Source organism: Cygnus atratus, chromosome 3 (genome assembly GCF_013377495.2).
Source record: "Cygnus atratus isolate AKBS03 ecotype Queensland, Australia chromosome 3, CAtr_DNAZoo_HiC_assembly, whole genome shotgun sequence".
Taxonomy (NCBI): domain Eukaryota; kingdom Metazoa; phylum Chordata; class Aves; order Anseriformes; family Anatidae; genus Cygnus; species Cygnus atratus.
Window position 1 is genome coordinate 40,319,812 of NC_066364.1, and position 15,196 is coordinate 40,335,007.

Below are 15,196 nucleotides of genomic sequence, written 5' to 3' on the forward strand. Positions count from 1 at the left end.
TAAAACTCACAGTCTATTCATGCATTTTATGTGAGTATGTCTTGGGTGTGTTTGTATATACATGTGTATACATACACGGCTTTACTTGTTACTTGTTTCTGAAAGTTAGTGCTGAGAATTATCAGGAGTGGTGTTTTAGTGACTCATTCACATCAGGTCAAGGAATTTTCTTTTCCAAATGCTACAGCAATCTTATATATCTTCCACATCTTTATTTACCTTCCACAGTTGGACAATGTCTTGAAAATTAATTAATGTTACTTCAGTTAACTGCCAGTATTCAAATATTGTCTGCAATATATATAAAAAATTGTAGAACATCTGATGTATTCTTTGGCAGACATTTAGAACCAAGTCAACAAATTTCAGGAATGATCAATGTTGGTCTTACGTTCAAGAAAGTAATACTTGTCAAAGCCTGAAATGATGAATAGGCAGGAAGACAACAGTCTACTGAGAGTCCAGTATACAGAAAGATGCAGAGATCTGATGGGTGATATCTAAATACAACAGAGTCATGTAGCTAATTGGAGAAGGCAACAAAGCCTATGGCAGTCTTGTGAAAAAAAATAAAAAATAAAAAAAATCGTAAAACTTCCACTGTATATCAACAGCCTGAACATAGAAGGAAGAGACTGTGAATTCATTATCTGATGATGGAAGTGGCCTCCAGAGGTCACTTATACCAATCTAAAATTCAAAGACAGGTCTAATCAGAGCAGGTGGTTGAGGGCTGCATCCTGTTGGGTTTTGAACACCTCCAAAGACATAGATCTCACTACCTTTCTAGGCAGCCTGCCATAGGATTTGACCACTTGTGATTAAAAAGTAAAACTATGCAACTAACTAAATAAATAAATCTAATATCTAACTGAACCTCCCATTTTCCAGAAAATAACAATTTTCATGTCACTTAGCTTGCGTAGCTTTTATTCTACAATATTTTGTGGTCTTTTTTTTTTTTTTTTTACAAAACCATGCACTGATGCTGTGATATATGTGGCTCCACTGAATTGTAATATGTCCCTCTCATACTAACAGAGATATGTGAATACAACATTATAAATAGGAAATGCATTGATTCCCTTATCACTAAGGCATCTAGACATTTATCTAGCAATGTGCTTTGACCTTGCAACATTTGAGTATACTATGAGTGTCATCAGAGTGGTTTTCTCAACATTAAGGGCTTTCTAATCCCCTTTCTAGCCAGAGTTTTAGATTTTATACATTAAATAATAGGTTATAATTTCATTTTTAATTAAATAAACATTATTTTAACAAATTAAATAATTCTACTCTAAAGAAAAAAAAAATAAATAAAGTTTCTATAATGTTAAAGCAAACTTACCAATATGTACATTTAGGTTACAGCAAGCCTTTTCTCCAGTTTCTTCAAGTTTATTATTCGCTTTGGGAAATATTTTTTCTTCAGCAAATCACTCCAGGTGCAGCCCTCTGTAGCCAGTTGATCCATGGAAACACAGGATTCTACACTGAATCCTCCCATATCTGTGGGAAAAGTTATTTATCAGCCTGTAATGTTGTGCAGATCAACAGCTGAAATTTTGGACCTATTCCCTGACTACCTCTTGTCTTTCCCTGCCTATTCAAGGTGCAGTGTAGCCACATTAAACTCAAGTATATGTAGCCTGCACCAAAGAATAATGTTTTTTATTTGCCATTTACATTAACATAAAAGAAATACATTCATAATCATGATCATTAATATTTTTTGGAACTACATATCACATAGTAATCAATGGAAAATTGCTAAAAGTCTCTAATATTTTTGTTACAGATAATGTTTATCATGTTTTACAGAAGACTTTGGAACGTAAAGAATGTTAACATTTTACCTAAGAATATTATGATGCAGCACATTTCCATACCATTTGTCTGAGATGTGGAAAACAAAACAAAAATGAGATCTTTCAGCCTCCTCTCTTCCAAATTTAGGTAATTTAGTAGATGAAGAAAAATAAATTTGAATTTTAGGCACACACACACTCAGACACATCTATAGATGTCTAAATATGACTACATATATACATAGTCATACATATGTATTAGTATGTGTATTAAAAGCTTTATTTGACTCAATTCCTGTATATGTATTTGTTGGTGTATAGCATTCATAGTGAGACTATGAGAGTGAGTGTACACATTCCCTCATATTTCCATACATAATTAATTTTCAGTTTTCTGGCTTCTGAATTTAGAGAACTACATGTGCTATAATGCCAACTGTGAGTCACTTCATTAGAAATAAATGTTTAATATAAATAACTGGCTGAACAATTGTATTTAATAGAACACATCTAAAAAAAAAAAAAAAAAAAGGTAACAAGGAACAATGATCCTTCCACATGTTTTGGAATATTCATTTTTTAAACTTTTCTTTGTAAACAGAAATCTAATCAAAGCCAGTACTGAAGAAACAAGTCATCTTTTGTTGTGGCCTTGAACTTTGACTCAATCAACCCAAGTATGTAGTCATCTGGTGAACATATGGGCATTGTTCTTCCTATAGATAAATGCAGTCCAAATCCCCTTTTTCTTTTTTTAATTTTATTTTTATTTTTTTTTCCTTTGTGTGTGTGTGTGTGATGTTTTAGGACTACCAGCCAGACAATACACTGGCTTGATTCCCCACCCTGGACTTAGTCAGGTGGTGGGGGATATATTACCTCTGAGATTGTCACTTGAATTTATGCAATGGATTTTTTTAGTCTCATGGCTAGGTGTTGGGTAAACATACACAGACAGCAACACAGTGCAGAAGACTCTAACCTTAAGACCTTGCCAATTCCAGAATCAAGTTTTTCTTGAGATGATCAGAAAAGTTGTACTGGTGCTATTTCTTCCGCATCTATGGTAAAGATTGTTCTGTAAAGAGTTAGAAATATGAAGCAGTGTGAACCATTAAATAGGCAGCAATTGGTGTATTGCTGGTTTTTATTTTACATTCTTAGCGAGCCAAATTTAGGTATAACTTAAACTGACTGTGCCTGTTATCTTCCATTCATATTTATTTTTTAGTGTAGTGGATAAATTCCTTATTTGCTACTCTACATAACCCATCGTGAATTAAAGGACGAAGGCAGCCTTGTCTTGGCAAAAAAAAAAAAAAAAGTGGATAAAATTAGCCAGCGAATATCCAGCACCCGAAGGAAGAATTCATGCAGCACAGAAACAGACAAAACACCATTTGCATTCTTTTATCATCAAGTGCAAATGTGTGGAACCAAACTCAGAAGTGTTATTGGTTACACATCAGTAATTCACATGAAATCTGAGTGTAAACGGGCTAATGGAAAACAGAACGGGGTTCTAGCAAGAAGGGCAATAAGGTAAGGATATGTATGCTCATCAGTGCTACATATAGGATATACTGAAAGGATACTTATTGCTGCTCAGCACTGGAAAGAATGGGGATGACTGGGAGAGAATTTCAATTACATTTATCTATACAAGAGGTACCCAACTTTGGGGACAGATAGAATTTGAAAAACAGCTCTGTTCTTTGTTAGTTCCTTCAGAGAGTTTCTCAGAACTGTCTTGATGTCTCTAAATGGAGCACATGTTTTTCACAAGGTATCTGTATGCTTAATTCTGGGCTCTTCAATCGAAGCTCCAGTATATTTAGGAAAACCTATAGTAGAAATGCATCCCTTACAGTTGAAAGCTGGAGATGGAAGCACTCTTGTGCTGGCATGGGTTTAATGAAATAGCCTATCAAATCTCCCTCACAGTAGTATTATTACTTATTTTTTAGGGAAATATGGATGAACACAGTGAGCAGAAGAAAATTTAACTTATTTAAAATGGAATGTAAGAGATGTTTCTTCAGTTGTTAATTTTTGTAACAATTATGATTAGAAAGTTGCTTATATCACGCTTTAAAAAAACACCTCGGTAGAAAAAAATTCAACCTGTCAAGGCTGCTTGTTGTGCAAGCATTGCACAACACTTTCTTGGTAATATGCCAAATTAAATATGTCTGTGAATGTCTATACAGTGTTTTTTGGCTGAGGCCTTAAATTCATCAGCAATTTTCTATCTTTGCATTTTAATAAGATACTCTCTGAAATAGCGGAACTGATCAGAGTCTGGTTTAGACATCAGTGGACAAAAACCCTGCCTCCAGGGAAAACCTGCATTTTAAAAATGTAGACAGATGAAGGAAGTGGGGACTCTTTCATCTGGTAGCTTACATGCTCCTGAAACTGTGCAAAGAATGAAGAATTAATTGATAGCATACAATTAATGCCTTCTAGCATAACAATGCTCAGCCTTGCAAGAAAATTCAGTAGGTTCATACCCTAAATAAATTACTTAGCAGAAAGAAAGGCTTGTGGTAGGGCCAATGCAGAGGTGCATAGAGTCTCTTGTGTACTTGACCTTGGGATAAGGGACAAGAATTATATATATATATATATATTTATATATTTATATATTTATATATTTATATATTTATATGTATATATATAAAACTGTTTAGACATTCTGATGAGGAATGATGGGTGACATGACATCTAAGCCGCTTGAGGAACTTGGATCCCAAATAAGCATGCATTGTAAGCATACTGCTGGTCTACTACACTGACTTCCACTTGCATGCCACCATCTTTGGAAGTGAAATTACCTTTGTTTAGTGAGGAATATCATCTCAGTGAGAATTCTGATTGGATTGCTACTTACCAAGATTATAACAAGTATCTCGGTGGGTGTATTATAAACAAAGTCCTTGAATAATCTCAAGCTTAGCTCTCACTAGTCTTTATTGCAACAATTTTGAAAGATGGATTTGTTGAAAAATTTCAGAGGATAGAAGACTGAGTGAATTTTTAGTAGATGATATCATTTGGAGGTACAAGTTTTTTTTTTTAGAATTGACCAGGAAAAACAACAACAACAACAACAACAACAAAGTTAAATGAATGTAAATTTGGGAACCCTGCTTTTATTCTGCATAAGGATGAAACTAAGACCTTGTTCTAAGACTTCACCTTCCCCATCTTACACCTCTGCCCCTCCCCCCAAACCAACCAACCAAACAAACAAAAAACTAAAACATTCCATGTTATGAAAACGACTACATCAGCAAATTTGCCTGGAAAGGGTTAGCTTAGGATAAGAGAAGATGGGATGAAAAAAGATCTGAACAATTTCTTATTGTTCTTATTATTGAAAAAAGATCTCTACAATTTCTTATTTACCTATATACCAAGATCTGAATCTGTATTTCCCACATTTACAGACAGGTGAATATCTGAAGGAATATTAATAGCCTGTGTCATGAATACCATTTTCATTTTGAGCAGAAATACAGTCCTACACCTAACACTTCACATGAAAGCCAATTCCTTTACGTGAAAAATAATTTGGAAAAACTGATATTTGACAATGAAAAAAAACATTCTGAAACATTCTCCAGCCAGTACTTGTACTCAATATATCTGTTGTGGTTTAGCCCGGCTGGCAGCCAAACGCCACACAGCCGTTCGCTCACCCTCCCCCCTCCCTCTCCGGGATGGGGGAGAGAAACGGGAAAGTGAAGTCTGTGAGTTGAGATAAAGACAGTTTATTAAGACAGGGAAAATAATAACAATAATAATAATAATACTAATAATAATAATAATAATAATAATAATAGTATTAATAGTAATAATGTGTACGAAATAAGTGATGCACAATGCAATTGCTCACCACCCGTTGACCGATGCCCAGTCTATCCCCGAGCAGCCGGCCCCCCACCCCGGCTAGCCACCCCTATATATTGTTCAGCATGACGTCAGATGGTATGGAATACCCCTTTGGTCAGTTTGGGTCAGCTGTCCTAGGTCTGTCCCCTCCCAGCTCCTGCTGCATCCCTAGCCTGCTCGCTAGCAGGACAGAGCGAGAAGCTGAAAAGTCCTTGGCTTGGTGTAAGCACTGCTCTACAACAATTAAAACATCAGCATGTTATCAGCGCTCTTCTCATTCTAATCCAAAACATAGCACCCTGCCAGCTACTAGGAGGAAAATTAACTCTGTCCTACCTGAAACCAGGACAATATCATAAAAACAATTGCTACAGGTAAATTGATAAAAAACAATTACTTAACCGAAACTCATCATTTCTATAAGAAAAAAAAAAAAGTGTAGAGATAAAACAGTTTATGAAAACAAAACAAAAAACTTCTCAACAATGGAGATACCATAAAATATAGTCTATTTGCTGAAGTCTGCATGGAATTCAACTTTATGTCATTTAACTAAAAGACCTCTCTCATGTTTTGAAATTTTCAATGTGTTTTACTTTCCTTTTGACCCTTCCAATAACAAGGATATTCTCAGATCTTCTCCAAAGGGAAGAAAAGAACAAAATCAATGGAAAATGACAGAATGCAATGAAAGCAATTTTGCAGGATCAAAATTTAAATGAGCAGCAGGGTTTTTGGATGCTTATCAAAATCAAGCCAACTAATAATTTTAAGTGTAGCCATCATTTTTGCATACACTGAAAATGATGGAGTGAGCCAAACTCAGTAAAATCCTGTGGCATCCTAGAACACTACAGTACAATTTGCACCTATCTCAAGCACTACCATGTGCAGGGCTTCTGTGGTTCAGTCTATAGGAATTCATCTATAAGAACTCAAGCTGACTTTAGTACTGATATACAGACCTATAACAACTTTAGCTTTATCCAGAAGCCTATGCACTTCATTGTTTTGCATACCTGACAATAACTACCTTGAGCACAATGACCATGTAAGCTAGGATAAAGGAGTTCTTTTGTGAGAGCCTGAGTGTGTTTTCTGAAAACATTTTGTGAGCAATTCAGTTTCTTAATTTGAGTAATATTTAATTGCTCTTTCCAGAACTATAATACATTTCTTACAACATTATTTATTCAGGGAAAAATTGAAAATACTATTGAAAATACATACTTCAAAATAATAAATAATAATAAATCATGATTCAGTTTCCCAAGATCAGGTCCAAAGGGTAACATAGTATGCAATGGACTGATGATATTTTCAATAATATATTACTTGTTGTCTGTATTTTTGCATATGCTGTTTAACTGCTAAGCAAAAGCATCAGAAAAGCAAATAAAAGACTTAAGACTTTAACATGAAAAAAACACTCTTTTCAAATAAAAACAAAACAAAAAAACCAAACCAAACCAAAACAAAAAACCCACACACATAATCTCCCCAAGCCAATATTAGTCTTCATACACTGATTCTTTAACTTCAGCTTCGTAACATTTATTCATTTCCCTTACGCTCTGCCTCATGGATATGGATAATCATTAAAACAGTGTTTCATTGGAAAAGGACAACACAATACTCTTCAAAGAATCGCAAAAGGTTTAGTTAAGGATTTATATAGATATTTTTTTTAGGATCTGACCTGATTAAAAAAATATATAAAAAAATAGTTTTAATGCTTATGGTACTTATCTGGGATGTAAGGGTAGCTCATATCTGGGGATTGAACTGATATTTCCCATCCCAGAGGAACACTCCATACTCTTGGATTCCTTGGCTGAGTGTCTTCACGTATTTACAGGGTGTGAACTCCTCAAAAGACTGAAAAAAATGACATCAAGATGACCTATGGTCCAGCAGTTGAGCACTCCCTTAAAGTAAGGGAGAGATGAGTTCATACTCCTCTTCATGATCAGACAAGACAGAGAGAGAGCAGGTTCTGGTATCCTTTCCTGCAGTCAATGCCTTAGTCATTATCTATGAAATATTTTCATCTGTAGTATTTTTCTATTAAGAATATCAAAATCAGAGTCTTGTGTCATTCCAAGGGAGAAAAACAGCCTTGCAACTCTTGGAAACATGCAGAAGGGAAGAAAGTCCTCTTGCACTTAACTCTACTTGCAACCCTTGCAACCACAGGACTTTTACAGTCTTGGTCCCCAGCTGTAGAATAGATCTTTCAGTGACTCTTCTACTTCCTCTTGCTCATACCAGTTACTTTCACCCTGAAAATCAATCTACATCTCCCCTATAGCCTGCTGCCTTCTTCCAGGAACTCCTGCCCCTATATGAACTACCTCTTTGTAATGCTGATCCCTGAGTTCCCACGGTTCTACTGGAGGAGACAGTGGCTTAGTCATCTGCCAGCTGCCCCATTGATTACTCTTGGAAGCAGATGATGCTTGGTATTAGAGTGATCATACCGCCTTGTATCTGATGGGAAAGGAAATATTTTGATCAAAACTCATCCTAGGTTCCCAAAATAATTCATAAATTTGCAGGTTCAAATTTCAGTTTAGTGTGGGATTCATAAGGAAAATTTTGCATAACTCTGCTCTTCATTCACTTCATGAACAAATTACTTGAATTGATCAGAGATATTTCCTTTGGATAAGACTCTTAAACCTCAGCTTCAAAATTCCATAACAATTTGAAGAGCTTCAGGAATTGTGGTTCCTTGAACACGTGACATAAAAATATATCTATATAACCAGAACACATTTCTACTTTATGTCCTTTCTAGTCTTCTCCCATCTATTTTGATCTGGGGTAGTTATCAGGTCTTGCTATAAATGCTGACTAACAGGTGAAGAAAACAAAAGCAAAACAAACAAACAAACAAACAAAAACAACAAACTGAAAACTGAAATATGTATTTGAAAACTGAAGGAGCCAAATATTTTGTGTTGAATCCCAAAGAGGTAGAAATAATACAATCTATTGTCTCTTTATCTGTTTTGTGTTTGCAGTTATGACCTGATACTAAAAGTTATTTCCAAAAACAAACAGCTGTCACACAAACATTAGGTGGTTTCAGTCCAAAACTGAAACTGAAAACATGCTAGTTCAAAGACCACCTAACAGTACAAATACCTCAATCTCACTCTCCTGTTTCAACTGCATGATTGTAGAAACAAGAACATACAATTCAAGGAGAAGAGACAATGAAAGTAAATATAAGACATATAGAGCAACTCTGGTACCCAGACTCTTTTCATACACTATTTTTGTTTTATTTAATCTTAGTAGCTGTTGGAGAAGATGCAGTTCAAGCAGGAACAAGTATCAGAAGAAAACAGTGCCTGTTTTTTTCCTTGTTTTGCTGAAGATTCTCAGCCTCTGAATGCATATCCATACTTCCTCCTGTTTTCTCTGCTGAAGAGCATCCCCCTTTTTAATATACCTTAATAATTTAAATCTGTATATCATCATTATTCAATGGTATTTAACAGAACAAAACAAATGAAAAAAAAAATGATAAAGGCCTGGATAGGTTTTGCACAAAGAATTTTTCATAATTTTATGTACAAAACATTTCCAGAAAAGGTGAGGTAAAATAATAAAATAAAAATAATATATATATACATATATATTTAAATGACCAGTTCTGCATATTTTCAGCATAAATTAGACCTTGCAACAGTTCTCAGGAGAAAGAAGCTGTTATATCCTTTCCCATGTGAAGGCTCAGGAAGGCAAAGTAATTTTTTGAAAATCACAAGTGACTCATGATGAGTAAGACAGCAGTTTCATCCCTAGGGGTCTGAATTAGTCCCCTGAAATAGCAAGCAGATAGCATTCCTCCTTATACTGGCATCCTTACTGAAGTATGTGGAAGTGTTATCTGTTCCAAGTAGGTAATTTTGACAGCAACTGGTATTGCTTAAACATATATTAGCTGTGTTAAAGTGGACTGAATGTGATGGTGGGAAACTTTAATGTAGGCCATTAGGAGACATTTGGAGATAAACTACACACAAGGAGAAAACTCTGTCTCTGGCCATCTGCTTGTCCTGGTAACACACAGAAAATTTGCAATATGCAACAATTCCCTCTTCTTGCTGAACAGCAGGTGCCCATCTTTCCCTTCAGCTGTCCAAAAACTGTTCCCTTATAACTCTTTCCCTTCTCCCTAAAGGATCCTTTCATATCTTTGTAATGCAAATTTACAGTGGGGAAGAACAGATTCTGTTTGAACTAGAATTATCTCAATTTACCTGTTAAGCAATGGATCTAAAATCTTATTCTGTCCTGTGAGCATTCTACTTAAATGAACAACAATCACTCTTATTTTTTCCTAGTGTCATCTCAGTTACAAATGAAAATGACAGCAGTATTTTACAAACAATAAAAAGCACAGAGTGTGAGGATTATGAAAAAGGAATCCTTTTTCCACTGTGCTGGTTTTCTCAATAAATACTAAGCCATAAGTAAATCAATACACTATACCAGAACAAGATATTGTCTTATATCCTTGGAAATCAATTTTGTCTTCAACAGAAAGGGATCATTGTTAGGTAAGGACCAGGGAATATTATGGTAATAAGGTACAGAAGGTGTAAGAAAGAGTATTCTATTCAAAATATAACACACACCAGTTAAAGAATCAAAAGTCAGGTTACGACAATATTAAGTTTGACAGGCAACTTCTACTAAGTCTTGTGTGCATAAATTTTGAACATCTATGTTTTTAATGCCACATACATTCTGGAAAGGTTTTGTCCCCTGCTCTTAAACTTTAACGCAATAAAATAAGATTTGCCACATACGTTGAGATTGATAAAATAAAGAATTAAGTCTCCATATCCACAATCTTATCAAAAATAAAATGTAAATAGCAAGTGTAGATGTTGGGCATGTAGTCCAAAACTGTGAGCTCTTCAGCCACTGAGTGGCTGCCTGTCTTTATCTGATTCCTTATTCATCCTAGAGGATTTATTGGAATATGCATACTTCTGCACATTCTGCACCTCATTTCTACGTAAGTGTTGTTATTCAGAAATTAGGTGGCACCATGCCTCCAGTCCTAAGGAATCTGATAGTTCTAGCTATGGCCCATCATAACTGTCACAAATTGCAGTTGTGGCTGCAGTGATTTGTGGTGCTTCCACAATGTACTTTTTGCAGCATTTTCTAGGTTAGAGAAATCCTTAGAAAAATGAAAGACGCGAATTGTAAGTGGTCTTTAAACCTATGTCTGTGCAAGTGTTTTGGCTGCCAACTCTCTAGGAAAAATGGCTTTTTAGCCCTTCCACTAGAGTAACTGTACAGTGAAAACTCATGAAAGAGTTATGGGTGAAGAACAGTCTTGGGCACTTATAAGGAAAACAAGACAATGTGTTTCTAAATTCCAAGAGACAGGGAAAGGAATTAATTAATTTCTACATCCTAGGGTAAAAGGTTTATCTTCTACTAAATAAGAAAGGAAAAATGGCACCAGCACCTTTTTCACTTTTCAAAAAAGCCTTTGCATTTTCTGAGTTCTCAAAGAGCTCTGATAGTCCTGTTGGATAAAACCCTGCAATGGGTTAAAGGAGGGTTTTTGACATCCTAATTGCATTTTTCCAGGAGGCCCAAATCAGAACCAATCTGTGCTTGAGTAGGTCAGAATCCAAAGTACCAAACAGGCCACAGGAGACAAACTATGGAACTTATGAAATTGAGGCACCTCCAGGGCTAAGCACCACAGAGGGGTCTCTCTCAATGTCATAGTATGACACGGATAATTCCTCTCAATAGTATGTAGCTATTATGAGGATGAATTTGATATACGGAGTTAATGTGATGATGATAGTAGCATCTTAGATGATAGATCAAAATAATATGACATAATACCACTTAAAATGTTGCAAAGTATTAGGGATTCATGTTTTGGTTCTTAATATTTTTTTTCATTCTTTGCAGGTTACACTAATCTTCTGTTTCAGTGACTGTTTATCTCTGACATGGACTGCAATTTTAACACCAGCATCTCTTCTTTTGAAGTTGTTTAGTTTCTTAGCATCCAAAATTAGAGGCTACTTGTAGAGTTAGGGTTTACATCAGCCTAATGATTGTGTGTCTGCTTCATTTCCAGTTACAGTAAATTTTATTTATTTATTTATTTATTTTAGATTCTGCTCCTTTTTAGGGATATAAATGGGCAACAGAGAAGAAAACTCTTTGCTTTGTTTTGTCCAAACAGCTCAAGTCTGTGTTGGGGCAATCCTCTGGAAGAAGGGGAGATGCTGCTTTCCATGACAGCATCTGACCTTGCTCATCAGGGAGATATTTGTGTGTGAGAAGCAGAGTGCGAAGAACACAGAGCAGAGGATTCATGGCAGGAACAGAAACTGGATGACCCCAGAAAGCATGCAAGGAGCAGGCAAGCAGCCAAGACTCCCAGAGAACAGAAGAAAATCGAACAAACAAACATTTTTTTCTTGGGACAGAGACTTAACTTTTTAGTCTAAAAGTCCTTGGTGTGCTCACTCTACACAAAATGTTCCTGCCATTTTCTCAAAATTCCCTGTTTCACTGGCTGTCTTATCATAGTCAGACATGTTTCTTATACAACCTCTTTTCATTCTTAAACAACTGCTACCTATTCAGTAAATCATTATGATTTCTAAAGATTTGTAGCCATTCACTTAAGGAAAGGACTTGCTGTGTCTTAATCTAGCTAAGACTAGATGAGAAAGTCTCATCAAACTTGAGATTTACGTAGATCACTTGAGTTTTCATACTGGGGAAAACAGTGACACACACATACACCCCAAAGCAAAGCAAAACCAAAACAAAAAATGAAAAGCTGGATTTTCTTATCAGTGTCATTTCACATAATAAATTAGCTGTGTAGGGTACACTAGAAAGAAAATTCATTCCCATTAGAAGTTTGAATAAAAATTTATCCTGTTGCTTGAGCAAGAGACAGCCTGAAGACAATATCCCATAGAAAGTTGTACCCACAAAACATCGTCCAGAAAGGATAAGGCCAAGGATGTCATGGTCAGTTCAGTTCTTCAAAACTGCATCAACTTTGTGACTAAATCATTTTTGACCTTATAAGGAAGGAAATCTGGTGGCTGCTGCTAATAAATGGCAGGACCAACATTAAAGGGCAATCACATAGGAAAGTACTGCAGCCTCATATAAATGGACCATGGACAGGACGTACTTTCTGGCAAAGGAATTATGATAGTGTTTCAGCAGAATACAAACAGGTACTGTGTTCTCTTGAACAACATTCTGAGTCATTCTCTTAGGACATGTATGCATGTATGCATGAAACCCAAAATCTGACTTGGCCATCTCTCTGGCAGGAGTATTGACCCACTTTGGGCACAGATGAAGCAAATCCAATGAATAAATATATATGAACCAATATATGAAGTGTTTATAGGGTTCTCTCCCCACTTTGATCTCCTTTGCTCTACTAGCATTTTTTTTTAAAAAGGAAAAATAAAATGTGGCAGCACTTCCATACTATTGCTATGCAAGCGAGCACTCAAGTTTTTCCCTGTCTTTAAGATAAGTATAGGAAGATATTAAAAATGAAACATCTTACCAAGGCCATATCTTTTAAGTTGTGTTACCTATGCAAGATGCTTTTTACAGCAGAAGTCCTAATACTGTTAGAAGAGTGCAGGAGGTCCCATAAGAAAAAAAAATAATTGCAGTTTCATGCAACTTGTGAAATTATAATGCATCTTAGGAGTAAATCAAATCACTTTTTCTTTATAATTTCTGAATTCCATAGGGACTAAGAAACACATATTTAAAAGGTGTGCAGAAGGACCTTATTCATTAAACTGCAGAGAAAAGTAGTTGAGGCTTTATTAAAAATTGACTAATAGGCATTCCAGGTAATTGAACTGACAGCCTGTTTTGACAGCTGCAAGCAAAAATGTGCTTGCTCCAAATGGTGTAAATCTTTTAGATTTCTAGAAAGAGAAATGATGTACTGGTTTAACTTTAATCAGTTTATAAAGTTAAAAAAGAAATTCCAACTGTTCACCTGACTAGTTGAAGTTATGCTAATTGGAGGTACCACCAATCATTTCAATGGTACGTTTGAATTTAAAGAATTGCTAAGTTCTCATACAATGAAAAGGGTGGAAGGTGAGTACTTAAAATAATAATAATAATAATAATAATAATAATAATAATAATAATAATAATAAAAGTTTTGGCTAGCAGAAAACATAAATTAAGATGAAAACATCAGTCTGAACATGATTTCCAGACAGGCACTGAAGACTAAATTTGAATAAAGTTAATGGATGATACAGGTGTCTATCAGTTTTGAAAATCAGGCCTCAACTAACTAACAAGTGTGACAAACAATCTGCTTACATGAAGTGATAGCTAATCACCTTGTCAGAACAGGAAAAAAAAAAAAAGGAAAAAAATTAAAGAGGTGTTACTTATCAGATTTTACAAACATGAGAATTGAACATAGCAGAAAGAAAGAAAGAGAGAATGAAATTGTAAAAGGCAAGATGAAATTAAAATTGGACTTTGTAAAGGTGGGTTCATTAAGAAGGAAAAATTAAGCAGGCAGCAAGTGTTAAAAAAGAAAGAAAATCTTAAAAAGGACTGTCAAAATATTCAAAAGGTAATGTGATTGACTTAAAAGAGCTAACAGAAGGTTAAATATTTTAAGAATATCATCCAGGTACTGACGTACTACATAATTAGAATTGACATGAGTGCAGAACTTGCCAATAAAACTTTGAGAACACAAACACGTTGCTCTGTATTTGACCTTTAGATGTTCTTTTAATCTATGCTTTCAAGTATGCATTTAATGTAGAGTTAGAAAAGATCCATCCTCTTCATAAGACTTAAAAAAAAAAAAGAGAGAACAAATAGGATGAATTCAACATAGGTGTGTCACTTCAACCATAGACACATAAGAATAGCATAGCACCTGCCAAGAGGAGAAAAAACAAACAAACAAAAAGAATAGATGACACACTGAAAATAGTCAGTGTCATATGTAATTATAGCATCTCTAATACAGAGGGGTGAGCTGTTCAATTTTTCTATTTTTTTTTTAAATTTTATTTTTAAGTAAGAAAACCAAAAGTTTTATTTTCCAAATAGTACCATGCTTAACTTAACTGATATTTGACTGATGTATTGAACTTATATATGATAACTGAACAAGAAGACTACATGTTGTTTTGAAGTTTATTTTATTTGACTGTAGAATTGTTTTAGCCATTCCATGTGAGGAGTGTTGCTGAAAATATGTATTTCACACTTATCAGCTTTAAACCAAGCTTTATTCCAAGAGGGAAGAACAATTAAACCACTGACTATTATTAGAATTAGTTTGCAAATGGAATTTGATTGGATATTTTTAGATTTCTCAGGACTATATGTGGCATAGTTTTGTATAAAATACATTTGTTTAAAATGCAAAAGAGCTCAGAATTGCCAGGAAC